Consider the following 20,269-nt stretch of genomic DNA (forward strand, 5'->3'; position numbering starts at 1 on the left):
ATATAAAACTTTTCTAAAATTGTAACTTTCTATATATGAACAAAAAACTTTCTATGAACAAAAAAACATTTTTAACATATATATTTAGCAAATTCTAGCCACATACATCACATACACATATACATTATAGCCACATACACATATACATCACATATGAACAAAAAAATAAACTAATAAAAATAAAAAAACATATTGCAACATATGAACAAAAACATATAGCCACATACATACACATACATTATATATATATATATATATATATATATATATATGAAAAAAAATTAAAATAATAAAAAAAGTGGTGGCGCCGGCGGGGCAGAGGGGCATGGCGGCAGCGGTGGCGCCGGCGGGGCAGGGCAGGGCAGGGGCGCGGGAGCGAGGCAAGGCAGGGGCGCGAGGCATGTGCTCACAGAGGGGTGGCGGAGCACGGCGGGCGGCGTCGGGGCGCGGGGAGCGGCACCGGCGTCGGGGCAGATGGCGTCGAGGGCGGCGGCGACGGCAAAGTTGAGCAGCCTGACGGCGTCCTTTTTCTTGTGCCGAATAGACGATTAAGAAGACCTACAATCTCTCTGAAAAAGAAGAAATTTTAATTTTATTGTTCTCGCCTTTGCCTTGGATTCTCTTCTTTTGCATGGGATATAAATAAGGAATTCCAGACATCTTATAAACAAAAAGCAGTCTAAACAAAAAAGGTTTTCCAAAATAGATCATAGATAATTCTAGCAATTGCCAATAAATCGAGGCTTTTTACCAACTTGAAGGCGGCGACGACGGTGAGGTGGACCAGCCTGACGGCGTCGGAGGCGGCGGCGATGACGAGGTGGAGCAGCCTGACGGCTCGGCGGCGACGGCGACGAGGCAGAGTAGCGGGCGTCGGGCGGAGAAGAAAGGGATGGATTTTTGGAGAAACTGCTAAGTGCTGCTTATATAGCAAAGCCTTTAGTCCCGGTTCGTGGCACCAACCGGGACTAAAGGGGGGCATTGGTCCCGGTTTGTGCCACGAACCGGGACCAATGCCCCCCTTTAGTTCCGGTTGGTGCCACCAACCGGGACCAAAGGCCTTGTGCTGCCCCGTACCCAAATGTTTAGTCCCACCTCGCTAGTTGAGAGGAGCCGCACCTGTTTATAAGGTGCGGTGCGCCTTCCCTCTCGAGCTCCTCTCTAAAGCAGGCTTTCGGGACTAACCGTGCAATGTGTGCCTGTGGGCCTACTGGGCCTCCCGCGGGCCTGAATCCTGGCCCATGGTAGGGTTTCTAGTCGTATTTAGGCCGTGGGTGCCCAGTAGGTGGCACTTTTTTTGTTTTTTTGTTTTTTTTGTTTCTACTTACAACAAAATACTTATTGTTGCTATATTTAATTTTTTTTCCAGTTTTTTTTGTTTTGTTTTCTGCATTATTTATTTTCTTTTGTTTTTTTCTTTATTTTTTAATTCTTTTTACTTTCTGTTAGTTCCATTAGTTTTAAAGTTTGAATAGTTTAAATTTGAATTTTTTAAAATTTGTGTGAATCACTAGTTTATGAATAACTTTACTATAAAAATTAATTTTTGAGTCAATATTTTTCCTGTTATTTAATATTACTGTGTTTTATCATTATACTCAATTTGGTAATTTTAGTTAGTCATAACAAATATTATAGGCATTTTTTTTCTTTTTTGCTATTTATTTTTTCATTTCTACTTTGAACTAAATACTTATAGTTTTTTAGTGATTTCTTTTTTCTTTTAGGTCACAAAAATTATAAACTTCTCTGTTAGTGAACATAAATGCACTTATAGAGAAAATTAAACCTAAATTCATAATCAATTTCTATGAATTTCAGAGAAATTCATTTTGAATTTAGGTCCAATTTCCTCTATAGGTGCATCTATTTTCACTTTGAGAGGAGCTCAACAACGCAGAGAGGGACGAGCTTATAAACAGGTGTGGGCGCCCTTCGGTTGGCGAGGTGGGACTAAACTCTGGGTGCAATGAGGGCCAACCCTTTAGTCCCGGTTTGTGGCACAAACCGGGACTAATGGTCATGGGCCAGGGGCGAGCCCTATTTTTTTCCAGTTTTTTTGTTTTGTTTTCTGCATTATTTATTTCCTTTTGTTATTTGCTTTATTTTTTAATTCTTTTTGCTTTTAGTTTTAGAAAAATTATAAACTTTCTGTTAGTGCCATTAGTTTTCAAATTTGAAAACACTTTTTTAGTTTTTTTGTTTTCTTTGTTGCTTTATTTATTTTGTTTTGTTTCTACTTACAACAAAATACTTTGAAATTTGAATTCTTTGAAATTTGTGTGAATCACAAGTTTGTGATTAACTTTACTAAAAAAATGAACATAGATGCACCTATAGAGAAAATTCGACCTAAATTCATAGTTTTCAAATGAACTCTGAAAAAGTTGGCATAGCATACTCGTCTGTTACAAATTTGGCATGGTATCATCATAATAGTTGCGGGAGAAAGTCTTCACTTTTTCTTCGCTTGTGTCATTTGCTTATTGCGCCGTAACCATGGATAATCTTCAGCGTTTATCAGGATGCTTGGGTCATCCTTGACATTGAAGGGAGGAATTTCATGAAACCTTTCATAATCTTCAGACATGTCTGTCTTGCCCTCCACTCCCAGGATGTCCTTTTTTCCTGAAAGAACTATGTGGCGCTTTGGCTCATCGTATGATGTATTCGCTTCCTTATCTTTTCTTTTTCTCGGTCTGGTAGACATGTCCTTCACATAGATAACCTGTGCCACATCATTGGCTAGGACGAATGGTTCGTCAGTGTACCCAAGATTTTTCAGATCCACTGTTGTCATTCCGTACTGTGGGTCTACATGTACCCCGTCTCCTGACAGATTGACCCATTTGCACTTAAACAAAGGGACCTTAAAATCTTGTCCGTAGTCAAGTTTCCATATGTCCACTATGTAACCATAATATGTGTCCTTTCCCTTCTCGGTTGTTGCATCAAAGCGGACACCGCTGTTTTGATTGGTGCTCTTTTGATCTTGGTCAATCGTGTAAAATGTATTCCCATTTATCTCGTATCCTTTGTAAATCAATACAGTCAAAGATGGTCCCCTGGACAACAAGTACAACTCATCACAAACAGTGTTGTCACCTCTGAGACGTGCTTCCAACCAACTGCTGAAAGTCCTAATGTGTTCACATGTAATCCAGTCGTTGCACTGCTCCGGGTGTTTGGAGCGCAGACTGTTCTTGTGTTCATCGACATACGGGGTCACCAAGGTAGAGTTCTATAGAACTGTGTAGTGTGCTTGAGACAAAGAATATCCGTCCCTGCATATTATTGAGTCACTTCCAAGAGTGCCTTTTCCAGTCAGTCTCCCCTCATACCATGATTTAGGGAGACCTATCTTCTTAAGGCCAGGAATGAAGTCAACACAAAACCCGATGACATCCTCTGTTTGATGGCCCATGGAGATGCTTCCTTCTGGCCTAGCACGGTTACGGAAATATTTCTTTAGGACTCCCATGAACCTCTCAAAGGGGAACATATTGTGTAGAAATACGGGCCCTAGAATGACAATCTTGTCGACTAGATGAACTAGGACATGCGTCATGATATTGAAGAAGGATGGTGGGAACACCAGCTCGAAACTGACAAGACATTGAGCCACATCACTCCTTAGCCTTGGTACGATTTCTGGATCGATCACCTTCTAAGAGATTGCATTGAGGAATGCACATAGCTTCACAATGGCTAATCGGACGTTTTCCGGTAGAAGCCCCCTCAATACAACCGGAAGCAGTTGCGTCATAATCACGTGGCAGTCATGAGACTTTAGGTTCTGGAACTTTTTCTCTGGGATATTTATTATTCCCTTTATATTCGACGAGAAGCCAGTCGGGACCTTCATACTGAGCAGGCATTCAAAGAAGATTTCTTTCTCTTCTTTTGTAAGAGCGTAGCTGGCACGACCTTCATACTGCTTCGGAGGCATATGCCATCTTTTTCGTGCAAACGTTGCAGGTCCTCCCGTGCCTCAGGTGTATCTTTTGTCTTTCCATACACGCCCAAGAAGCCTAGCAGGTTCACGCAAAGGTTCTTCGTCACGTGCATCACATCGATTTAAGAGCGGACATCTAGGTCTTTCCAGTAGGGTAGGTCCCAAAATATAGATTTCTTCTTCCACATGGGTGCGTGTCCCTCAGCGTCATTCGGAACAGCTAGTGCGTCGGGACCCTTTCCAAAGATTACGTGTAAATCATTGACTATAGCAAGTACGTGATCACCGGTACGCATGGCGGGCTTCTTCCGGTGATCTGCCTTGCCTTTGAAATGCTTGCCTTTCTTTTGACATTGATGGTTGGTCGGAAGAAATCGACGATGGCCCAGGTACACATTCTTCCTGCATTTGTCCAGGTATATACTTTCAGTGTCATCTAAATAATGTGTGCATGCGTGGTATCCTTTGTTTGTCTGTCCTGAAAGGTTACTGAGAGTGGGCCAATCGTTGATGGTCACGAACAGCAATGCCTTTAGGTTAAATTCCTCTTGTCTATGCTCATCCCACGTACGTACACCGTTTCCATTCCACAGCTGTAAAAGTTCTTCAACTAATGGCCTTAGGTACACATCAATGTCGTTGCCGGGTTGCTTAGGGCCTTGGATGAGAACTGGCATCATAATGAACTTCCGCTTCATGCACATCAGGAAGGTTATACATACATAGAGTCACAGGCCAGGTGCTGTGATTGCTGCTCTGCTCCCCGAAAAGATTAATGCCATCCGCGCTTAAAGCAAACCATACGTTCCTTGGGTCCTTTGCAAACTCATCCCAGTACTTTCTCACGATTTTTCTCCACTGCAACCCGTCAGCGGGTGCTCTCAACTTCCCGTCTTTCTTACGGTCCTCACCGTGCCATCGCATCGACTTGGCATGCTTTCCGTTTCTGAACAGACGTTTCAACCGTGGTATTATAGGAGCATACCACATCACCTTCGCAGGAACCCTCTTCCTGTGGGGCTCACCATGAACATCACTAGGGTCATCTCGTCTGATCTTATACCGCAATGTACCGCATACCCGGCATGCGTTCAGATCCTTGTATGCACCGCGGTATAGGATGTAGTCATTAGGGCATGCATGTATCTTCTCCACCTCCAATCCTAGAGGGCATACGACCTTCTTTGATGCGTATGTACTGAGGTAGTCCTGGATTAGGGGGTGTTCGGATAGCCGGACTATACCTTCAGCCGGATTCCTGGACTATGAAGATACAAGATTGAAGACTTCGTCCCGTGTCTGGATGGGATTTTCCTTGCCGTGGAAGGCAAGCTTGGCGATGCGGATATTCAAGATCTCCTACCATTGTAACCGACTTTGTGTAACCCTAACCCTATCCGGTGTCTATATAAACCGGAGGGTTGTAGTCCGTAGGGATCAACTCCATACACAACAATCATACCATAGGCTAGCTTCTAGGGTTTAGCCTCCTTGATCTCGTGGTAGATCTAATCTTGTACTACCCATATCATCAATATTAATCAAGCAGGAGTAGGGTATTACCTCCATCGAGAGGGCCCGAACCTGGGTAAAAACATCGTGTCCCTTGTCTCCTGTTACCATCCGGCCTTGACGCACAGTTCGGGACCCCCTACCCGAGATCCGCCGGTTTTGACACCGACATTGGTGCTTTCATTGAGAGTTCCTCTGTGCCGTCACAATCAGGAAGGATGCCTCCTCCCATCTTTAAAGACGGCGCCGTTGCTAAGGGAGCCTTGGCTGTCGGCCAAACCCTCCGGCTAGGTGGTTTCCTCTCGGGTCATCAAAAGCAACCTACACGTTAGCTCGGAGCTTGTCGACCAGCTAGATCCAATGGAGCTCTCTTCCGTAAACGAGCTCTTGGATCACCTCGCCGCCCTGGGGGTCGCTGTGGATTATGACCAGGTTGGGCTTAAACCCGATCTAAGAGAAATCAACTCTCCCCAAGTCACCCACCACGTTGCCGTGGTAGAGACGCAGTGCGGCGACCCTTCATCTATTTTAAGGACTAGCTACGTCCGAATTCCCGACCCCTCCAAGCCGGATACCCGTGGAGGGGGAGATGTAACTCAAGACCTGAGCTTAGGATCAGGCAACGGGCCAGATTCACTGGACAACATCCAAGAATCCGAACTTCAGAGTTCGGAAACTCTTCGGCCTCCGAATCTTGGATTGGGTGAGGCTTCGGATTCAACGACACCCGCCCACCCGATCATAAGTGATCTCTCCCAAATCAGGCAGAGGCCCGAGGAAACAGTACATCATTACTGGGCCAGATTCCTCCTGGTTATGAATAGGATAAAGGATTGCCGCGAGGAAGACGCAATCTCAATTTTCTGCAGTAATTGCACGGACAAGGGAATCCTTAACGCCGTAAGTCGTCATGATATCACACGCTTCGCTAACTTGGCGTCCATAGTACAAAAATACTGTGCGATGGAAAGCGCCTGGAAAACCGAAATAAATTTTTGGGATAATCCGGCCTTGAATAGTAATCTCGTCCGAACTAAGAGGGTGCATTATCACAGGACACCTGGGATAAACACCAAAAAGCCAAAACCCTCTACAGGGCATGGAACCATACTGGAAAGATGGCTTGATGGACCCTGTAAAATTCACAATACAGAGGACGCCATACAAACTCACAGCCTTAGAGCATGTTGGATACTCCGGCAGGTGGCCAAAATCGGCGAGGACCTCTTAATTCCAGAGGCCGCAGAAAGCCAGCCCAAGGACACCAGTACCGTTCTCACAGTCTTCAAGACTTTCGCATCAAACAATGTGCGAAAAAGAACACTCCGCAGCCTCGCCGAAGTCTATCAAGTTGCAACAATAAATCCATGGAGCGACACTGCCATTACCTTCAACGCAAGTGATGAACCTAGATTCCGAACAGCCCGAGCACCAGCCGCATTGGTCCTCAGTCCCATAGTGGACGGCTTTCGCCTCACCAAGGTGCTCATGGATGGAGGCAGCGGACTGAACCTCATTTATGAGGAAACCCTTCAAAAAATGGAAATAGACTGGAACCGCGTCGAGCGAAGCAGCACAACCTTTAGAGGAATAATCCCTAGTCGGGAAGCGCGTTGCACAGGAAAAATCACACTAGATGTGGTGTTCGGCACGCCGGATAATTACAGGTCTGAAGAAGTCATGTTTCAGGTGGCCCCATTTAAGAGCGGATATCATGCTTTACTAGGGCGGGAAGCATTCACAATCTTCCAAGCAATACCCCATTACGGGTACATGAAGCTTAAGATACCCGGGCCGAATGGAATTATCACTCTAGCTAGTGATCCGGACATAGCACTCCGTGCCGAAAACAAGACGGCCGCATTAGCCCTTGAGGCACTATCCGAAGCCTTAGCGGCCGAGGAACTGACTGCTCTGCGCTCCACGGTTAACAGGGATGATGTGATACTCGAAAAGAGATCCAAATCCACATCCTTCAAGCCAGCTGATGAAATAGTCAAATCCCAGGTCCATCCAACGGACCCCAATAAAACAGCTTCCATCGGGGCACGACTGAACCCTGATGTAGACGCCGCACTACGAGAGTTCCTACGTGAGAACTGGGACATTTTCGCCTGGCACCCTTCAGACATGCGAGGGATCCCACGCAGGCTGGCCAAACACAGCTTAAATATCCTAAAAGGATTCAAATCTGTCAAACAAGCCCTTCGGCGTTTTTCCGAACCCAAGAGACAGGCTATGGGAGAGGAGCTAGCCAAGCTATTGGAGGCCGGATTCATTAGAGACATAAAACATCTGGACTGGCTAGCAAACCTGGTGATGGTAGCAAAGAAGGACAAATCCTGGCGCCTGTGTGTCGATTTTAAAGACCTTAACAAGGCTTGCCCAAAGGATCCCTTCCCCCTCCCCCGTATCGATCAAATTATCGATGCCAACGCAGGACACGACTCGTTGTGTTTCCTCGACGCATACTCCGGTTACCATCAAATCAAGATGGCAGAATCAGACCAAGCTGCAACAGCATTCATCACACCATACGGCCCATTCTGCTTCAATACAATGCCCTACGGGCTGAAAAATGCCGGCGCAACATATCAGCGCATGATCCAGACATGTCTGGCAAATCAGATTGGCAAAATAGTGGAAGCGTATGTGGATGATGTGGTCGTCAAATCAAGACATGTCGAATCCCTAGTAAACGACTTGAGGCTTACATTCGATAAGCTCCGAAAATATGACATCAAGCTCAACCCAGAAAAATGCGTCTTCGGCGTTCCAGCCGGAAAGCTCTTGGGCTTCATTGTATCCGGTAGAGGAATTGAAGCAAACCCACCAAGATCCGAGCTTTGTCACAATTGGATGTCCCAAAGCACCTTAAACAAATACAAAACTTAACCGGATGCGTGGCGGCTTTAAGCCGCTTCATCTCCCGCTTGAGAGAAAAGGCACTACCCTTCTATCGCCTCCTTCGGCGCACCGAACACTTCGAGTGGACGGATGCCGCCACGGCCGGACTTGACGAAATAAAAGCCATAATGGCAACAAACCCAGTCCTGGCCGTGCCGAATACCGGCGAACCAATGTTATTGTACATTGCAGCAACACATCAAGTTGTCAGCGCAGTGCTCGTTGTCGAGCGGGAAACGGATGGACACAAATTCCCCCTTCAAAGGCCGGTCTACTACGTATCCACTGTCCTCACTCCATGCAAATCACGGTACCCGCATTATCAGAAGATTGCATATGCGGTATTCATGGCATCCCGGAAGCTATGACACTACTTTCAAGAGTGTTCTATAACAGTAGCCTCGGAAGTACCACTCAACGATATTATCAACAACCGCGATGCAACGGGCCGGATTGCAAAATGGGCCATCGAGCTTCTCCCGTTCGATATAACCTATAAGCCACGGCGAGCTATCAAATCGCAAGTTTTGGCCGACTTCGTCGCAGAATGGACGGAGGCCGAGCTCCCTAAAGAGTACGGCACATATTCAAACTGGATTATGCATTTCGACGGCTCCAAAATGTTGGCCGGACTGAGGGCTGGCATCGTCCTGACGTCCCCCACAGGAGACACAGTCCAATATGTGCTCCAGATCATGTACACGGATTCCAACAATGCAGCCGAATATGAGGCCCTCCTACATGGTCTCCGGATAGCAGCATCCATGGGTATCTAGCGCCTAGAGGTACGCGGGCATTCAAACCTCGCGATATCCCAAATAAATGGAGACTTCGATGCAAAGGACCCAAAAATGGCAGCTTACCGCAACGCCGTCCTAAAAATGTCAGCTCGGTTCGAAGGGCTGGAGTTTCACCATATAGCCCGAGAAAACAATCAAGCAGCGGACGTCCTGGCACGCATCGGAGCAAAACGCGATGCAGTCCCCCCCAACATCTTTTTGGAAAGATTGTTCAAGCCATCCATAGCATGGGAGGGTGTAAGTGCATCTAGTGCCACCCCTAGTTGGTTTTGGAGTATTGACGACAAGCCTAGTTGAGGGACTAATGTGTTTGTGAGAATTGCAGGAAAACACAGGTAGAAGTCCCTCATTGATTCGGTTTTACTACCAGAGATGACCCCTAAAAATGTATGAAGACATTGAAGACAAAGGTGGTATATGAAGATATTCACATTGAAGACTATGACAACAGAAGACACGTTATGAAGCCTATGGAACTCGAAGACTTAGATCCTTCGTAGTTCTTTTTATTCTTGTTGAGTCATAGGAACCACCGTACTGTTAAGTGGGGTCCAGGAGAACCAGTCAGAATGACTGAAGTGATGCCTAAATCAAAAACCTATGTCTTCGAGTGAAGACAAAGAGAGCGAATCTTGTCCAGAGCCGGACAAGTCAGCTTTGCTTGTAGCCCAAGTAAAGTTGCCATGAGAGTTCGAAATCTGACCGTTGAGACACGTGTCAGTTCCTTAGTGACCCAGGGTCATTTCGGACAAATCAGGTCGGGTTGCCAAGTGGCTATAAATAGCCCACCCCCACAACCATAAACGGTTGGCTGCTCAGATTTCAGTGCACGGCTTTTGTCGTTTGAGAGCAACCCACCTCGAATCCTTTGAGAGAAAATTCCTAGTGAGGAGAAAAGCCCTAACCACCCAGAGCCAGAGTAAATTGGGCATCACTTGAGTCTTCTTGTCTGTGTGATCTGAAGACTTATTACACTTGAGGACTGTGAATCCTCCAGACGGTTAGGCGTCGCGTTCAGAGCATCCAAGAGACATTGTGGATTGCCAGTGAACGAAGTCTATGAAGGTTTGGGAGTCTACCTAGAAGACTTACCAGAGTGATTGGGCGAGGACTAAGTGACCTTAGCTCAAGGAGAATACAGTGAGGACTTGGTGTCCTGAACTATGTGTTCAGGACTGGGTGTCCGGGACTGTGTGTCCTAAGGTTTAAATACCTAGCCGCTCCAACCAGACATACAGTTGTCACAACAACTGGAACTGGTCCAACATATCATTGTCTTCAACGAGTCACTGGTTTCATCTTCACTTCCTTCCCTTGTTGTTACTTATTGTGAAGTCATTGCATGCTTGCTTTATCATTTGTCTTCACAACGTGAATGCATGATCTGTGTGGCTTCATAACTTCTTCCCACTTGATCCTTATTACACTGAGGTTGTTTGTCACTGTGCTTTCACTCTGTGAATACATGACCATGGCTGGCCTAGTGTAATCTAACTTCCGCTGCATAGTAATAGGCATAATCTTCACTGTTTGTCTTCATAACTCCCAAGTTTTGAAGACTTTCATAAAAATCGCCTATTCACCCCCCTCTAGTCGATATAACGCACTTTCAATTGGTATCAGAGCAAGGTGCTCCCTTGTTCTGTGTGATTCGGTTTAACCACCTGAAGTTTTAGCTATGTCGACTGCAGGGATAATCAAAGTCTCCGCTGCTTGCCCCGTCTTCGATGGAACTGAATATCCCTACTGGAAGAATAAGATGCGCATGCATCTTGAAGCCATTGATGTCGACCTATGGTATGTCGTCGAGAACGGCGTTCCCAAGGCTGGAGAAGGTGTCACTGCTGCTGATGTCAAGAAATTCGTTCAACTGGACTCTACTGCCAAGAATCTCATCTGTGGTCATCTGACCAAAGGACAGTATGGCCGTGTGAGTGCCTTGAAGACATCCAAACTGGTCTGGGACTGGCTCTCCAAAGTTAATGAAGGCATCTCAACCCAGAGAGATCAAAGAATCAGTGTCCTTCGCAATCTCTTCAACTGCTTCAAGCGAAATGACAATGAGAATGTTCAGCACACATTTGACAGACTCACTGACATCACAAACGAGCTTCAAGCCCTCGGCGCCACTGAGATCACCAAACATGAAATTGTCAAGACGCTGCTGAGATCACTTGATAGTTCGTTTGACATCCTGGCCCTGATGATTCAAGAACGTCCTGATTTCAAGACACTCGATCCGTCTGACATACTTGAGAGGCTCAACACACATGAGTTTCAGCTTTCTTAGAAAAGAGATATCTATGGTCCAAACTATGGGCGAACTCGCGCCTTGAAGGCAAAAGCTGTCTCCTCATCTGAAGAAGAATCTGACTGCAGTTCTGATGATCCTGAAGACATTGGAAGAGAACTTGCAATGCTAGTGAAGAAGTTCCAAAATTTCACCAAGAAGAAAGGCTTCAGAAAATCTTCACGATCAAGCTCAAGGAATGATGAAGCTTCCGCTCATGACTACAAGAAGAAAACATGTCACAAGTGCAAGAAAACTGGACACTTCATCTCTGAGTATCCGCAGTGGGACAATGAGAACAGAAGGAAGAAGAAGAGCAAGGAATATGATTCTGACGACAAGAAGAAGAAGAAATACTCAAAGTCTTCTTCCAAGTCTTCATCAAAGTCTTCATCACACAAGAAGAGATCATCTGGCAAGGCACGTGCGTTTGTTGGAAAGGAGATGGATTCAGAGGAGGAGTCCGCATCTGAAGAGGTAGAGGTGGAGTCTGAGGAGGAGTCTGATTCTGGCATTGCGAGTCTGGCTACAGCATACGTCGCCAAGTCCATCTTCAACACTGAAGACAATGACTGCATCACCGACACCGACGCAAATGACAAGAACGACTCCACTCCTACCCACTGCTTCATGGCACGCGGTGCCAAGGTAAACACACGCACTACTCGCTATGAAACATCTAGTGACGATGACTCTGAATGTGATTCAAAACCTAGCTACAAAACACTTGCTAAAATTGCAACTGAACAACAGAAAGCTATGGAACATATTCAAAAACTGTTAGACAGAAGCAATGATCTGTTGGGTGCTGAAATGACTCGATATGAATCCTTAATTGAAGACATAAAAAACCTTCACGTTAAGTATCAGGAACTTGAAGATCGTCATGATACTCTCTCAACAACTCATGAAAAGCTTTCCTATGATTATCTTCAAAGGAAGCAAGAACTTGAGAAATTGAGGGTGGCTCATGAAGATCTTCAAAAGGAAAACGAGTCACTTCGCTCCGAACAGATCAGTCCCGCTCAGGAAGGATTTGAACCACCATGTCTTAAATGCATTGAGCGTGATAATGCTAATTCTGTTGCTGAATGTTCCACTGCTACTGCTGTTGCAATATTTTCAACCGTTGACGTGGTAACTAACCCCTCTGCTGAGGATACCACTGCTATTGCTGATGAGAATGCTATGTTGAAGACATTGCTTGAAACAGGGATGTACAAAAGTCTCAAAGGACATCAGACACTATGTGATGTCCTCAAGAAGCAGATCCTGAATCGAAACCCTAGGAAAGAGGGTGTTGGATTTGTGAGGAAAATCAATGCAGATGGCTCTTACTGGAAACCTGAGCAGTACCCCAAAACCACATGGGTTGCTGCAAAGGAACTTTCAGCAGATCCATCCAACTTATCTGGCTTCACTTGTGCTAACCCCATTATCATTGATGAATCCTTTGATGCAAACTATAAACTGTTTAAGAATCAGAATGGTGAAGTGTTTGCCAGGTACATTGGTACTAACTGCAGGAATGGACCGCCTATGAAGAAGATCTGGGTTCCGAAAAAGTGTCTGGAAAATCTTCCTGTGAATATCTTCATGACACCTCACTTAAAGAAGACAAACCTCAGACCAAAGGCTTCATATGGTCCAAAGGCTTCATACAAACAGAGGACTCACCTGAGTCGCACTAACGCAAATATTTTGCAGGGAAACTATACTCAGGCATATGAATATGAGAGCGGTTCATCGAATCGTGTTCATGTGACCAAAAATTATTCTGCTTATTCCTATGAGTATTATTGTCCACCTGCTAGACTGTTTGCTAAGGCTTCAAAGCCAAAATTCTCAGATGCTGCACTTAGACTTATTGCTTCTAAGCCACCCTTGAAGATGTGGGTGGTTAAGAAAGCTTAACTCTCTTTTGCAGGGAAAGGTCTCCAGCAGAAAAACAAAATCTTCTGATGCTATTGCTGGGGACCTTAAAAATCTTGTAGGGCGCAAGATAAAATGCCCGAATGGCATCATTATGTACTTTGCTCCTGAATCGCATGCTACTCTCCCTATTAGTCCTAATCTAGATCTAAGTTTTCATAACCCACTGGTTCGTCAAATGTTTATGCTTCACAATTCTCTTCGTGAAGCCTATCCCCCTAACTGCATTGTAGGGTACGACACCAGCAACTTCAAAGTCTTCAGAATGGATTATTGACAGTGGGTGTACAAATCACATGACTGGCAGAAGAAGCCTTCTTATGGACTCAACTTTATGTCCATTCGACAAGAGCCACATCACATTTGCTGACACTGGTAAAAGTAAGGTATTGGGTCTAGGTAGAGTTGCAATCTCAAAGGATCAACACATGGATAAAGTCATGCTTGTTGAATCCCTTGGCTTCAACTTAATGTCTGTCTCAATGCTTTGCGATTTCAATATGATTGTAATGTTTGGAAAATATCGTTACCTGGTGCTAATGGAATCTGACAAATCTCTAGTGTTTGAAGGGTATCGGAAAGGTGATTTGTACGTGGTAGATTTCTCAGCAGGACCACAACTTGTAGTATGTCTTCTTGCAAAAGCTTCAGAATGCTGGCTTTGGCATCGGAGGCTTGGGCATGCTGGCATGAGGAACCTCCACACCCTTGCGAAGAAAAAGCACGTCATAGGCATCGAGGGCGTCAAGTTCAAGAAAGATCATTTATGCGGTGCCTGTGAAGCAGGGAAGATGACAAGGGCAAAACATCCTTCGAAGACAATCATGACTACTACACAACCCTTCGAACTGCTCCACATGGATCTTTTCGGTCCCACTCGCTACTCAACTTTTACTACTACTGCTTGCCTCTATGGCTTCGTCATTATTGATGATTACTATAGATATACTTGGGTACACATAATCCTTTACAAGACTGAAGTGCAGGATGTCTTCAGACGCTTCGCAAATCGAGCTATGAACAATTTTGGCGCCAAGATAAAGCACATCAGAAGTGACAATGGCACTGAATTCAAGAACACTGGCCTTGATACATATCTAGATACCTTGGGCATCACACATGAATTCTCAGCTCCATACACGCCACAGCAGAATGGCATCGTCGAACGCAAGAACAGAACACTCATTGAGATGGCCAGAACAATGCTAGATGAATACAAGACTCCAAGAAAATTCTGGACTGAAGCCATTGATACTGCATGCCATACAATCAATCGTGTTTATCTTCACAAGCTTTTGAACAAGACATCTTATGAACTCCTAACTGGCAAGAAGCCAAATGTCAGTTACTTCAGAGTATTTGGCGCAAAATGCTGGATCAAGGACCCACACCACACCTCAAAGTTTGCACCAAAAGCACATGAGGGCTTCATGCTTGGATATGGAAAGGATTCACACTCCTACAGAGTCTTCAATCTCTTCCATCACAAAGTGGTCGAAACAGTGGATGTACGGTTTGATGAAACAAATGGTTCACAAAGAGAGCAACTGCCAAATGTGCTAGATGAAGTCCCAGCTAGTGAATCAATCAAGCTTATGGGAACTGGAGAGATTATGCCTTCTAAAGCTCATCCTGAAGAAGAACTCATCATCTCAGCACCTGATCAACATGAAGACAATGCTCAGCATGAAGACATTCCTCCAAACAACAACGCAGATCAGCAAGAGCAAAGTCTTCGCCCTATACATCCTCGTGTTGCAAATGAAGTACATATTGACAGAATACTTGACTACATCAATGCACCTGGTCCACTCACTCGTTCAAGGGCAACTCAGCTAGCAAACTTCTATGGGCATTTCGCATTCGTCTCAATATCAGAACCCAAGAAAGTTGAAGAAGCCTTCATGGAACCTGAATGGATTCAAGCTATGCAAGAAGAGCTTCAACAGTTTGAGCTGAATAATGTATGGGAACTGGTTAAGCGTCCTGATCCACGGAAGCACAACATAATAGGCACCAAATGGATATACCGCAACAAGCAAGATGAGCATGGTCAAGTTGTCAGAAACAAAGCTCGTCTCGTTGCTCAAGGATATACTCAAGTGGAGGGAATTGACTTCGATGAAACATTTGCTCCTGTGGCTAGGCTTGAAGCCATACGCATACTGCTGGCCTATGCAAATCATCATAACATACTTCTATATCAAATGGATGTGAAAAGTGCCTTTCTCAATGGCAAGATTGAAGAAGAAGTGTATGTTGCACAACCACCTGGCTTTGAAAATCCAAAACATCCTGATATGGTATACAAGCTCAACAAGGCACTGTATGGCCTCAAACAAGCCCCTAGGGCCTGGTATGATACACTCAAGTACTTTCTGAAGAGCAAAGGCTTCATACCTGGTTCCCTGGATCCCACTCTTTTCACGAAGACATACGATGGTGAACTGTTTGTGTGCCAAATATATGTGGATGACATTATCTTCGGCTGCACCAATCAGAAGTATAGTGAAGAGTTTGGATATATGATGCAAGAGCAATATCAGATGTCCATGATGGGGGAGCTGAAGTTCTTTCTTGGTCTTCAAATCCGACAACAGAGCAATGGCATCTTCATATCTCAAGAGAAGTATCTCAAAGATTGCCTGAAGAAGTTCGGTATGCAAGACTGCAAAGGCTTCACAACACCAATGCCGGCCAAACATCATCTAGGTCCTGACGACAATGGTAAAGAGTTTGATCAAAAGGTATACCGCTCCATGATTGGGTCTTTGCTTTATTTATGTGCATCTAGGCCAGATATCATGCTTAGTGTTTGCATGCGTGCTCGATTTCAAGCGGCACCAAAGGAGTCGCATCACTTAGCTGTGAAGCGAATTCTTCGATATTTGGCTCACACCCCAACTCTAGGATTATGGTATCCAAAGGGCTCAGAGTTTGATTTGGTTGGATTTTCGGATGCTGATCATGCTGGTGACAAAGTTGATCGCAAGTCTACATCAGGCACATGTCACTTTCTGGGACGATCACTTGTGTGTTGGTCTTCAAAGAAGCAGAACTGTGTATCTCTCTCCATTGCTGAATCTGAATACATTGTTGCTGGATCTTGCTGCGCTCAGCTTCTGTGGATGAAGCAAACACTCAAGGATTATGGCATTCATCTGAAGCAAGTGCCACTTTACTGCGACAACGAAAGCGCCATCAAGATTGCCAACAACCCAGTTCAGCACTCGAAGACAAAGCACATTGAAATTCGTCATCACTTTCTCAGAGATCATGTTGTGAAGGAAGACATTGATATCATACACGTCAACACTGAAGAGCAATTGGCAGATATCTTCACCAAGCCCTTGGATGAGAAGAGGTTTTGCAAGTTACGGTGTGAGCTAAATATCTTGGAATCCTCAAATGTCCTGTGATCAGGCACACATCCTAACACTTATGCATATTGATGACTTAGATGTGCAACACACAAAGTAAAGTATATCTTCAATCAATGAAGACATACATTCTAAGTGTGAATACATTAATGTGGAATTTGACATCGGAGCGCCACGATAATTGTGCGCCGTGTCTGGGTCTAATACTTCCTATACGGTGGGTAACGCCACCACCAAACGTTCCATTTTGAAGTGTTTAACACATGGCGTTACGTTGCAATATCTTCGCATTGGTTTGGCTTCGAACTTAACATATCTTCATGATTATCTTCACTATGATGATTATATATATATATATGCTCTAGTGTTCTGTCCTCTACAGCATTCACTTATAGCTATGTCTTCTTGGTTGAATCTTTTGAACTAAGTGAATTTGATCGGACCCTAACCTCTCTATGCTTTCTATCTCAAACTCTATCTCTCCAAGTCGTATGCATTCTGTTGAAACTGTCAAATGTCTTCACTGTGTCCTTGTCAGCTGAAGACATAGAGACAACCATAAAAGTCCGTTTTTAATGCTCATTCCTCCACATAAGATCCGGAGAAGCAGGAACGACCGCCCGACAATTTAGGCGTGCGTGGGACGTGGAACAAACCCCAAACTTCCGCTAACTGGCCACGCGTGCCTCAAATGCGAACCGCCAGGGGCACCTGCGTAATAGCACAGTGCCGCCTCTGAGTCTATAAATTCACACTTACCGCAGTCATTATCTCCTTCTTCCATCCTCGCACGAACCCTAGCGCCACTGCTAGCACTCGACGACGCCGGAGACGAAGCGCTTCGCTGCCGCAACCTCTCCAACGCCATCCTCACGCCGACCGCGGACATCGTCCTCTCCGCCGTCGCCGTAGGTGTTTTCCATCGCCAAGTTAGGGCACGGAGAACTGAACTGCTCGGCATCAACTTCCTTTCGTCTAGCAGTTCCAGTGTGAATTCCTACAGCATCACATAAACTCTCCTGAAGCCAGTTCCTGTTTGTCAAGAAAAAGAAAGCCTTTGAAGCCTTTGAAAATTTTGAAGCCTTTCAAGTTAAAGTTTATGGCTTCAGTTGCAGCAGCAAGAAAGGGGGCAGACAGAGACGTGAGGGAACTTCCAAGGATCTGCCTGAAGACTTGGCAGAAATGTACAAAACAGATCCAGAAGAGAGCTATGGGCAGCGCAAAACCCGAATCCAATGGATTCGACGCTATTGGGCAGAACAGTGGTTCAAATACCGCTTCGTCACCCAGGAGTATGCTGAAAAGAATGCTATCAAGAGTCCATGGGGGGATATCTTATACAAGAACCTTGTACCCAGGACCAGAGATGAAGCCATTGCTCAAGGCTTCTACCCATGCATGGTTCGAGGACCACAGCCTGATGATGCACATCCGTCGTCACTTCTCTGGTGTCGTGACGACAATCTCTTCAAGCGCAACTTTCAGTTTGCCCAACAGTCAGCGAAGCAAAACAAGAAGAAATTTGGGCTTGACTTCAACCCTGGTCCCTCCTCACCAAGGGCAGATGGCACACGCGACGCGGAACCCAATATCATCGGTCCGTTTGCCAATCTTGAGGGCCTGATCACCCACATCTTGGTCCAAGGGACTGCTGTGAATGACCCTCCAGCTGATTCTGAGTCTGATGAAGCTCCTGCTGTGCCGAAGCCAAAGCAGACAAAGAAGCCAAAAGCTTCGAAGCCGGCCCCTGCCTCAAAAATCTCAAGGGCGAAGCCATTGAAAACTGCACCTCCTGAAGTCAGTGTGCAGTCTGAAGATGTATCCCGCATCTCCAAGCCCCTGAAGGATAAGGAGCCCCAGCAACACACAGGCAAAGAGCTCACTGCTGCTGCCATTCTACGCAGTGAAGCCATTGATCTATCAAGCGATGAAGATCTGGGCGATGACGCACTAGAACAGCTCATCAAAAGCAAGGAGGAAGCGGAAATCTTCAACAATCTGCCTCTCTTTGATGTCGCCATCATCCACAGCTTCATCGATGAATGGTTTGACACACCAGATATAAGCTTCAATGATCTGCAGCTGCCTGTTGGACTCAGCGTCGCCTTCCAAGGCGCAATTGCTTCAGAACTGGCCATTGCTCAGTGCATCGTTGAGCTGAAGCAGAAAATTGATCACGAAAAAGCTCAGTTCAAGAAGCACATGGCTAGTCTCAGCGTGCGGGAAGTGAGAAGCTTCAAAATCATGCTGCATGATCTCAAAGAAAACTTTCTGAAGAAGCGTGCTGAAGCTCAAGGCTCGCGTGAAAGGATGAAGTCATTGGCTGACAAATGTGTTCAAGCCTACAACGAGGCTGAAAAGCGCAAGGCACTTGGGCGTCCAGGCATCGAACCCAAGATGGCCGCAAAGAAGAAGAAGCAGCCTGCTGTGAGTGAACCAGAGGCATCAAGACAAGCAGCCACTCCCATTGTCTTCCCAACTGCCACGACTGGCTCAAAGCCAAAGAGCCGGTCAACAGCTTCAGAGCTAAAGAAGACAAGAGCTGCAAAAGCTGAAGCCAGAAAAAGGAAGAGCTCTGAAGCCTCTCCTTCTGCCCCCAGTAAAAAGAAGCGCAAGACTAAGAAATCTAGGGCTGCTCCCACAGAGCCCTTGATGGTTGAACCCCTTTCTGTCATTCACCCCAATGCAGAAAGAAGACTAACAGTTCATGAGCCTGCTCCCACAGAGGCACCTGACGCTGAAGATATTCCAGCAGCCGACCCACTAGCTGCTGAAGACATTGGTCATCAGGACAATGTGCAAGGTGATGCGGCCCTTCCTCAGCTTGAAACAAGCGAACCCATCAGCATTGGTCGTCCTCTGACGCCAATGGCACAAGATGAGTCATGGGCGGATCGCCCTCAGGAGGAAGAAGACTTTGAGGCCCAGCCCACTCCGACACCACAAGCGTCGTCTGCATTCCGTAGGCTTCGCAAAGGTCCATGGCCTCAAGACCAGTCTGCAGAAATTCCGGCTGCATCAGCCGAAGACAATGAAGAAGCACCTCCAGAACCCACTCCCTCGCTCCATCAAGATGCAGTTCCCCAAGAGAACGTGCCTGAAGATGTCCCTCAAACTACTAACACTGAAGCCAATGTGGAGCCCGCCCCACCAAATGCTTCAGCGGACAGCGAAGCCACTGAGCCAGACACTTCAGTTCCTGAGTCTGCTGCAGGTCCACAATTTGACTATCACATAGAGCACAGGCCTCATGTCTAGAAGCCAGTCCCAAGGCTTCCAAGGTTCCCAGGTCCTACATCAACACCTGGCTCCTTTGATGTAAACAGCTTCAAGGCAGACAACACATTTTTTGATAGCTCCAAGAACCCCTATTCAAGGGAAAGGATTGTATCAGACAGGTTCTGGAGCTATTCACAGCGCAACTATTATTCTTGCATCTTATACAACCAAGGTCGCATCTTCCCTCACAAGCGCCTTGAGGTTGAAGCTATTG

This window comes from Triticum dicoccoides, chromosome 1A (assembly GCF_002162155.2).
Source record: "Triticum dicoccoides isolate Atlit2015 ecotype Zavitan chromosome 1A, WEW_v2.0, whole genome shotgun sequence".
NCBI lineage: Eukaryota > Viridiplantae > Streptophyta > Magnoliopsida > Poales > Poaceae > Triticum > Triticum dicoccoides.